The 9147-nt window shown below is 34.8% G+C and overlaps 1 non-coding gene across 1 annotated transcript; it reads right to left on the bottom strand.

Annotated features, from left to right (window-relative positions):
- Nucleotides 1–7402: 7402 nt before the first annotated feature.
- LOC141603791 (small nucleolar RNA R71) lies at nucleotides 7403–7508 on the bottom strand. Its single transcript, XR_012525641.1, has one exon. It is a non-coding gene; the product is annotated as a small nucleolar RNA R71 (small nucleolar RNA).
- Nucleotides 7509–9147: the final 1639 nt, after the last annotated feature.

Here is a 9147-nt window from a genome sequence, read left to right as displayed (position 1 = left end):
AAAATTATGGAAAAATAAAAATGAAAATTTTAAACATTCTTAAAAAATTTATAGAACCTGAAAATGGCAAAATTTCAACCAAAAATTTCGAATTAATTTTTATGACTAATAAAGTTGCCTTTTTATCGATTTTATCACATAAAAATCAATAAACATACCAAATTAATCAAAATTAATCATGCAACTTTAGATCTGATGTTCATATCATATATACAACATTTGGGAAAAATTTCATGCCATAAAATTCAATTTAGCTATTTTTGCTAAAAAATAGTCACTATTTATATCATTTTAACCATTAAAATTATACATCATGCATATTAAATCACATTTATCTCAAATTTTACATACAATCTGTAAAATATGCATGTGACATCATATTAAAATTTCATAGCCTATTTTGAAGTTTAACTATTTTTAGTCATTTAACCTCCATTTATACCATTTTTATCACATAAAAATCATAAATCATGCAATATTAATCACATTAATACGAAATTTTACATACAATACATAAAATATGCATGTGAGGTCATACTAAGAAATCATGGCCAGTAGTGAAGTTTAACTATTTTTAGTAAATAAAAGTTCATTTTACTCAATAAAATGTAATTATTTCACTAAAAATCATTAAAATAAGCAATAATCATCCATAAATCATCAATATGACCTAAAAATATTTTAGAACCAGAATGTATAACATGCAAAAATTTTCGTGGCTTTATCCTTATAAATCACAAAATATCTAGTTTTAATTAAGTTACATTTAACTCGGAAAAACCAAACCGATTATGCATGCAATACCAAAGCTCTGATACCAATTGTTAGGTTCATAAACCCCTATTAGACTCATCTAATCATATTATAAATTACCCATAATTTATATACTAGTTGATCTAGTTGCATGCAAGATTAATTTAACAAAATGAGAAGAAGAAATTGATGTTCTTACATCATATGGACGAATTTAAGGGCACTAATTTTGGACTCCTTCCAAAACTAGATCTTGAGCTATTGCCATTTTTGGATGATCTTCCAAAATCTTCAAACATTCAAAGTAGAATGTCTCCTCATAGTTGCACCCAAGAACTTACCGAAATCTCTAATAAATATTAACTAGATATCTTATTAGAGTACCCTTGAATTAATATGTAAGTACTAGTGATAATACTAATCTAATTAGTTTTGTATTACTAGTAATATATTTTAGAAAATTTTAGAGAGAGGTTGTAGGTATTTTCACATGCCAAAGTCTAGTCGAAATTGAGCAACAAAAATTGCTTTATATTGGTGTGTGAACCGTCCAAGAGAGGAGGTGAGGGAGTGTGTTAATTTTTTTAATAATTGTCTTTGCATGCTTGTAATAATAGCATACATAGAAAAGAGAAAAAGCAATTGGGAAAAGGAAAAAGTGTAAGAGGCGTGTATAAACATAATGATTGTGTCCAATGCACCCTTTTTCCTTCCATTTACACGACACATCCATGCAAAAATGGGTCCATTTTGATTTTTACAATTTGTCTCACAAATTAATATAAAACTTTCATTTTTATCGTATGATAAAAATGTTTCCCAATTATTTTCGTCTTATAACACCCCTTTTATGTACATATACATATAATATGCACTAGCACTAATCTCATTAGTCAAGTAGTACAATTTTAGTGAATTAACTATTAATTACTAAAACCCGTCTCTAATAAATTATTATTCCATTATCACATATTAAATAATAACTTCAACCGACACGAGTTCTCGACTCGATCTCTCTAAATTATATTACTCCACTAACTTTTAGTCAGTTTATCAAGGGACTAATTAAACTGTATCTCACACAATTAATTAGCTTTCGTTTTAGAGTTCGTTCCTTTAGGTGTGGGATCAACTAATCACCGCCGTCAAACGACAGTAATGTCAAACTCTAGTTAGCCAATCATTACTGATTAATGTTGATCAGTTGACTATATAATTGAATCATCCCTTACGCATTCTTATTATGAGATTTAACTATGATGTATAATCATGTGATCGCACTATTGTTGAGGACACTTACTCCAACAAATATCACATATCATATAATACAATATATTTACCAAATTAAATAGGAACAAAATATTAATTTATATTCCACATACTGAAAATCGTCTAGCCTTGTATAGGTCTCAATTAAGATGTTGTGGATAGACCTGACAAAACTGACCCGATCCGATAAGGCTGACCCGAGACCCAAAAATGACCCGAAATGTATGACACAAAAGTGACCTGATACACCTGAAGTGACCGGACCCGAAACTGACCGAACCCGAAGTGACTCGGATTGAGTAACCCGAAATGACCCGATTAGCCCAAAATGACTCGAAATGACTTAATTAGGGCAAAATCATGACCCGAACAACCCAGAACAGCCCAACCCAAAATGATCCGTTCCAAGTGACCCGACCTAAAAATGACCTGACTCTAAAGTGACCCGATAAATTGTTGACCCGAAAATGACCCGGCCCGAATCTGACCGAATGACTCATTTGCCAGGTCTAGTTGTGGATGAGAAAACTAAAGAGTCTGGCGGCATAAATTGGATTTCGTAAACTATTACAATGTACATAAAATGAAATAATTTGAGTGTGGTGTGTGAATGGAATTATTTCAAGTCATCTTGGAACAAATTGACTAGATAATGTTCGATTTGGTCATTTTAAGTGAGGTTAACTTTGAATTTAGTAAACTTGGAGTCGGGTCGAGTTAACTTCAATTATTTACAAATAATGTAGTTTTAGATCAATTTAGAATTTTATTTTGCCTTTATCAAAATGGGTCAATTATATTTTGACCAATAGTGATCATTTTCAAATTTTATTTTGCCTTTATCAAAATGGGTCGAGTTAACTTAAATTACTTACAAATAATGTAGTTAATTTGATTTTATATTTATTATTACAAGAATAGTACGTAGTACAAATTGTTGATTGAAAGTGGGTGAATTTGGTCCTTTAGGTTTGATCGGGTAGAGTAGATAAGTGTTGTCAACCCACCAATAATGCTCCATGGGGTATGGACCATGGTGTGCTGGCAAATCCCCAATAGAGATGAACAATAGACCACTATTAAGTCCCCATGTGGAAGACATGTGACCTATTTTAGGTATAGGTTAACCTACGTAAACCAATGAGAATTCGACATAATAACCTCATTGATTGGAATGTAACATTACGATTGAGCTATGGTAGTTTTTTCTCCTAGTTTTCCACATAAAAGTAACTGTCATAACTGAAATTTTAGGACAGTTTTTTCTCGTACATAAAAAAATTGAAAATACATGAAGCCAGATCGAATGGTTGAGGACTTGGGGAGGGGACGTTTATTAGGGGTGTTCAAATCAATTCACTGAATCGAACCGGTTTAAATTGCCGGTTAACCGCTCATTCGGTTCGCCAGAAAACCGAACCGATTTTAACCGGTTCGAACGGTTCGGTTAGCCGGTTAACCGAAACCGGATTGGATCAGCTAAACAAAATGGCAACGAAGAGACAATACAGATTGATAAACAAATTTTAATCGCTAGGTAAACATAATATCGAATCAATTGCATCGACAAACACAAAAGCTAATAGTTTATAGCTTACGACTTTGATCAAAATTCTGAATATTGACTTGGTTGAAGTGATTTCAACCAACAGCATATTTGTAATTTAAATGGACATACACCGTCTATACTTATAAAATCACAGAAATTAGGTATTACTCCATATATATACGAAAAAATTGTTGGAAAAAATAACATTTGCTCATCACAAATAAGAGAAAATTAACCTTTTGAAAGGAATGAACTCAAAATAGTGACAATAATTAAATACTATTCATATAATTTCCACTTTCTTTGAATAAAAATAGTAATCGATCTTATGAAGAGTAGGGCGGCGAGAGAGAAAGAGCGCCTGGGCTTTTGAAGAGATAGATCTGGAAGATGATAATGTGATGATGTATTGATTAGAACGACGATGGCAGATTTGAGGAAGGCGGAGTAAAAGAGTGAGATTTGAGATTGTGAAATATGAGGGAGGCGGAGTGAAATATGAAGTTAGGGTTTCTTTTCTTAATTAAATTATTATACTGGAGAGTGGAGGAGGCCTTATGTAACACCTCCATTTATTCAGAAGCCTTTAGCAAGACATTCCCAAATAAATAGGAGTGTTACCATCTCGATTTACCGAGGCAGTGAATAACAAAGATAACAAACCAAAGTACTTTATATAAAATAACCATTAAAGAACTTATTACATACAATTGTCAAACTGATTGAATTAAACTATAATAATACAATTTGCTACGCAACGGAAATAAATAAAATTACATAAATAATGGTAAGTCAAACTAAAGTGATCTAGACAACAGTTACAGTCCAGGTTTGGCTCACGTCCCAATGCTCCCAAGTCCAGCTAACTCAAAAACCCGTTATCTTAAATCTTCTTCCCATTTAACCAGAAATATTAAATGGTTCACCATAGGACGCATGCATCATTTTATTCTGACACAACAAACACACGTCAACCACTGGGTTGAGTAGGATAACAAACAATAATAATAATAATATGATATGATGATCAATGATATGACAAAGAATGTTATGATATGATATGATATGCATGCTGAGCTCAAATAACCCGAAACACCCGTTCATCCCGCTAATCCTTGGCCTGGGGAAAACAATTCAATGATACTCACACTACTACATAAACGGATTCTTGCGACGCTTTTTAATCACCTATTGCGACGCTAAATAGCGCCGGAATGGTATATACCGACGCTTTCAAATGCGCCGCATTTGCCTGTGCCGCTATCCCCTTTTGCGACGCTATTTTATTAAATCGGTATAGAACAATTATAGCGCCGTAAAAATTGACGCGCTATTCTTGTGTTTTTAAGCGCCGCGAGAGAAGATTCAGCACTATTGAAGCGCCTCAATTAAATGTCGACCATTGTCTATTATGCACCACTGTGCTTCTGTTCACGCGCTTTTTTTGCATTGTTTTTATACTACAATCAACAATGTTGCTTTTATACTACACACACAATTTTTTGAGAAACAAACATATCTTAGCATTAAACAATTGTAATGTCAAATACATGTCCGAACCCAATAAGAATAAATGTATCTTAAATAAAAAATACGTCAAAAAAAATATCCAACTATTCAGACAAAAAAGTTCTCTTATTCGCCCACCAACACTAGTGATACGTGCATATTGTATAGTCTTTTTAGCCTATTTTAGCACGTATTTCCATGCATTCTTGTACTGTTTATATAGTATTATGCCCCGAATTGGCTACTTTGGTTCGTTTTGTCCGTTTTGTAGAAATGAACGCCAAAGTAGTGGAATCGTACCAATTTTCGTCCTTTTTGCATGCATTTTGAGGAGACGGGATTTTTCGGAGTGAGTTTCTGCATTGGGATGCATGAAGGCACGGTTTATGAGGCAGTCGGGCACGAGTTTAAGCTGATTTGAAGGAAGAACATTCGATCGAGTGGTTGTATTACTCGATCGAATGGTTTCTACGTCATTGGTTGATCGATCGAGCACCTTTTTACTCGATCAAGAAGTGCTGAAAAGAGAGGTTAGTCGATCGAGTAACAATTCTACTCGATCGAGTAGATCTTCTGGAGTTTTGCTCGATCGAGTGGATTTCTTCTACTCGATCGAGTGGTTTGGTCTGGCGTGGGCTTTAATTAGCCCGTAAGCTTGTTTTAGCTTTTGGACTTAGTTTATTTTCTATTTAAACGCAACTTTACTAGGTCATTAGCAATCTTATCATCTATCATTTGAGCTTTCACAGTAAAAAAACATTACGTTGCTTTTCCCTTCTCTACTGTAACTTTATTTTCGTGGTTATTTCGCTCGGATTTGTGTGTTCTTTACACCGGATTCTCACGATTGTAATCTCTTTCTCCTTTCTTAATAATAATCTTTATTTCATTTGCTTTAATTGTTTGTTTTGCTTCATTTAATTTCTGCCCTAATTCTCTTTATGCACTTTATTTATTGTTTTATTATGTTTATTGTTATTTCATTCATCATTATTAGTTTTGATAATATAAATAGCGATATGAGTAGCTAAACTTGTTTCATGTTGGGATTAGGGGATCTGCGGTAGAAATGTGACGATGTAGTGAATAAGTTAGATGAATTAATGTTGAGATTCTGTCACCATAGCAATATAACTGTATTTACCGACTTAGTTGAGTGCACGCTTCTGAGTCACCCCTTTAATCTGGCTAAATTTAATCCTGGATCGGAAGATTGGACTAAATAGACCTGCTATGAACAGTAGACTATCCTGACGAGGACGGAAGTTCAGTTAGTGGAAGTTTAGGATAGAAAGTGGACCGGAAGGACCTTTCCATATCCATCTCGCAGTAATTTACCTAAGTTGTTTACAGTTGAGTCACTAGGCTACCGTAGTGAACCGAAATCCTGACATGTCCCCTCTCTATTGATAGTTTATCATCTTTTTCTGCCTTTATTGCTCTTTTCTCTGCTTCTCTTCCTTTAAACCTTTTAGTTTAGAAAACCAATTTAAACACCTCCCACTTTGTGACCAAATAGACGGACTCTTACAGATATCTTGCCTCCCTGAGGAGATCGACCTGACTTCCCTAGCTATATAGTTAGTTTAGTTAGTTATTTTTGATAGGTATACGACAGCCCTGTCGAATTTTGGCGTCGTTGCCGGGGAGGCAATTGCCCTATCTGTCTTTGTTTCGTTTATTTTATCCGTCTCAGGGAATTTTTATTCCTTGAGGCAGTTCTTATTTATTTTCTTTCAGTGTTGTTTATGCCCAGGTTAGACAGGCTTGAGTTAGTTTCAGCTGATTCGGAGCCAGAGAGACTATTTAGGCATAGACTCCATCTGCAAAGAGAATCACGAAAGGAAGCCTTGAGTACTTTCGAACCAGAGCTTCGGCATTTCCTTTTTACAGAAAATCCATCTTTTGAAGAAGATACTTCCAGTCCTGTAAGCCAACCGGTAAAGATGCCAAACATTGCTAGTCACTCGGAGCCTAAAGCAGCCTCAATTCCAAAGGGTTTCAATCTCCAGACTGAGGATGGGAATACATTTGACATCCGTCCTTCCTATATCAATCTGGTGGAGAGAAATCTCTATAGAGGTGTGGCAGGTGAAGACCCGAGGAAGAACATGGAGGTCTTTACGGACTACTGTTCTACTATCCCCGCCACAAAGGGGGTAACTCAAGACAAGATTAAGGAGGTTTTGTTCCCTTTTTCTTTGAATGGCTCAGCCAGGGAGTGCCTGACTGATTTGGACCGCGCGGCCGCAGGGGTTACCAACTGGGAGACCCTTGCTCTTGCTTTTTACAAGAGATATTTCCCTCCACAGCGCACCAATCAGCTGAGGGCAAAGATCACAAGTTTCAAGCAGGCACCTGATGAAACTTTATATGAAGCATGGTCCCGTTTCAAGAAGTTAGTGAGGTCTATTCCTCACCATGGTTTTGATCCGTGGTTTCTGTCTAACCATTTCTACAATGGGTTGTACGATGATCACAGAGCCATACTTGATGCGTCATCTAATGGGAGATTCCAAGATAAAACTGACGATGACAAGGGATGGGCCCTTATTGAAGAGATGGCGAATCACTGTGCTGAGTATGGAAACCCGAGGGATGGTATTAGAACAGTTCATGCAGTTGATAAGCAAGTTGTGGCTCGGCTAGAAGCCATGAATGCTAGGTTTGATAAGTTGGAGTTGCATTCTGCTGGGGAGCCTCAGACGGTCCATATGCTTTCTAGAGGGGAGACCGTCACATATGAGAGGTGTGGTAGCTGTTGGGAAATGTGTCCACAACAATAGTGCGATCACATGATTTAAATATCATAATTAAATCTCATACTAAGAATACGTGAGGGATGATTCTTTATACAGTCGACTGACCGTCATTAATCGGTAATGATTGGCTAACTAGAGTTTGACATTACTGTCGTGTGACGGTGGTGGTCAGTTGATCCCTTTAGGTCACACCTATAGTATGAGGCCCAAAAAGATATTTAATTAATTGTATGCGATACGAATTAATTAATTCCTTAATTGTGGGAATGCAATTTTGCGTCTTATTTTAATGTGATTAAATAAGATTAAAATTTAGTAATTAAGTGTTTTATTACTAAATTTGTTGAGGTATTATATAAGTTTTGAGGTAGAGGTAATTAGTTATTTAAAGTTACAAGAAGTTGTAATTTTAACTAACTAGTAATTATGGGACCCATTATATGATGATATAATGGTAGTATACTACTCAAAAAGTGGAGTGTATATTATATTATTAGGTGTAATATTTAAGTGTTAAATGATTATTTTAATAATTAAATATGTAAGATAGTTAAACATATGACTTATAAGCATTTGTGGGACAAATGACAAAAGGCAAAAATGGTCCATAAAAAGACCAATATTTCGGCCAACATAAGAGCACACAAGATGCTCTTTTGTCTTATGTTGATGTTGGTTATTGTGTGATAAATGACATATCACATAAGGCTTTTCATACTACTTCTTACACCATTGCTCCCTACACTCTACATAGACTTTACAAGTGAGTAAAACAAAACAAAAAGATTCCTACCATGCATGAGGCCACCGGTTTTGGTCTTATAAAGAGAGCATTTGTTGCTCAAAATTTGGTTAATGCTTTTGCTTGTTTTTCCTCTTATTTTTCCCTCACATGCAATTGCATAAAACTCTCTATAAATACTAATAAACTCATCATATATTACTAGAGGTAGTAATGCAAGAATATTAGTATTATTAAGGAAATATTTCTACTATATATCTAGTTAATATTAGTAGAAATTTTTGGGATTAATCTTGGGTGCAATTTATTGGAGTGGCTTCTATACTTGGAGTCTTAGGAGGATCATCCATCATTATAAGCTCAAGAACAAGTGAAGGAAGGTGACCTTACTTGTGCCCATATATTTCGAACCATATAACAATGTAAGGAACATTGTTTTTCTTATAAATCTTTCATTTTGTTATGCATGCACTAGATCTAAAGAACAAATAATTAACAAGTTAATTAGTTCACTATTAGAGGAGTCTAATAATAGGTATATGAACCTAACAGTAGCAACGACG

This window comes from Silene latifolia, chromosome 9 (assembly GCF_048544455.1).
Source record: "Silene latifolia isolate original U9 population chromosome 9, ASM4854445v1, whole genome shotgun sequence".
Lineage (NCBI taxonomy): Eukaryota > Viridiplantae > Streptophyta > Magnoliopsida > Caryophyllales > Caryophyllaceae > Silene > Silene latifolia.
The sequence above is the reverse complement of the archived record's forward strand: the minus strand, read 5'-3'. Positions and strand labels throughout refer to the sequence as shown.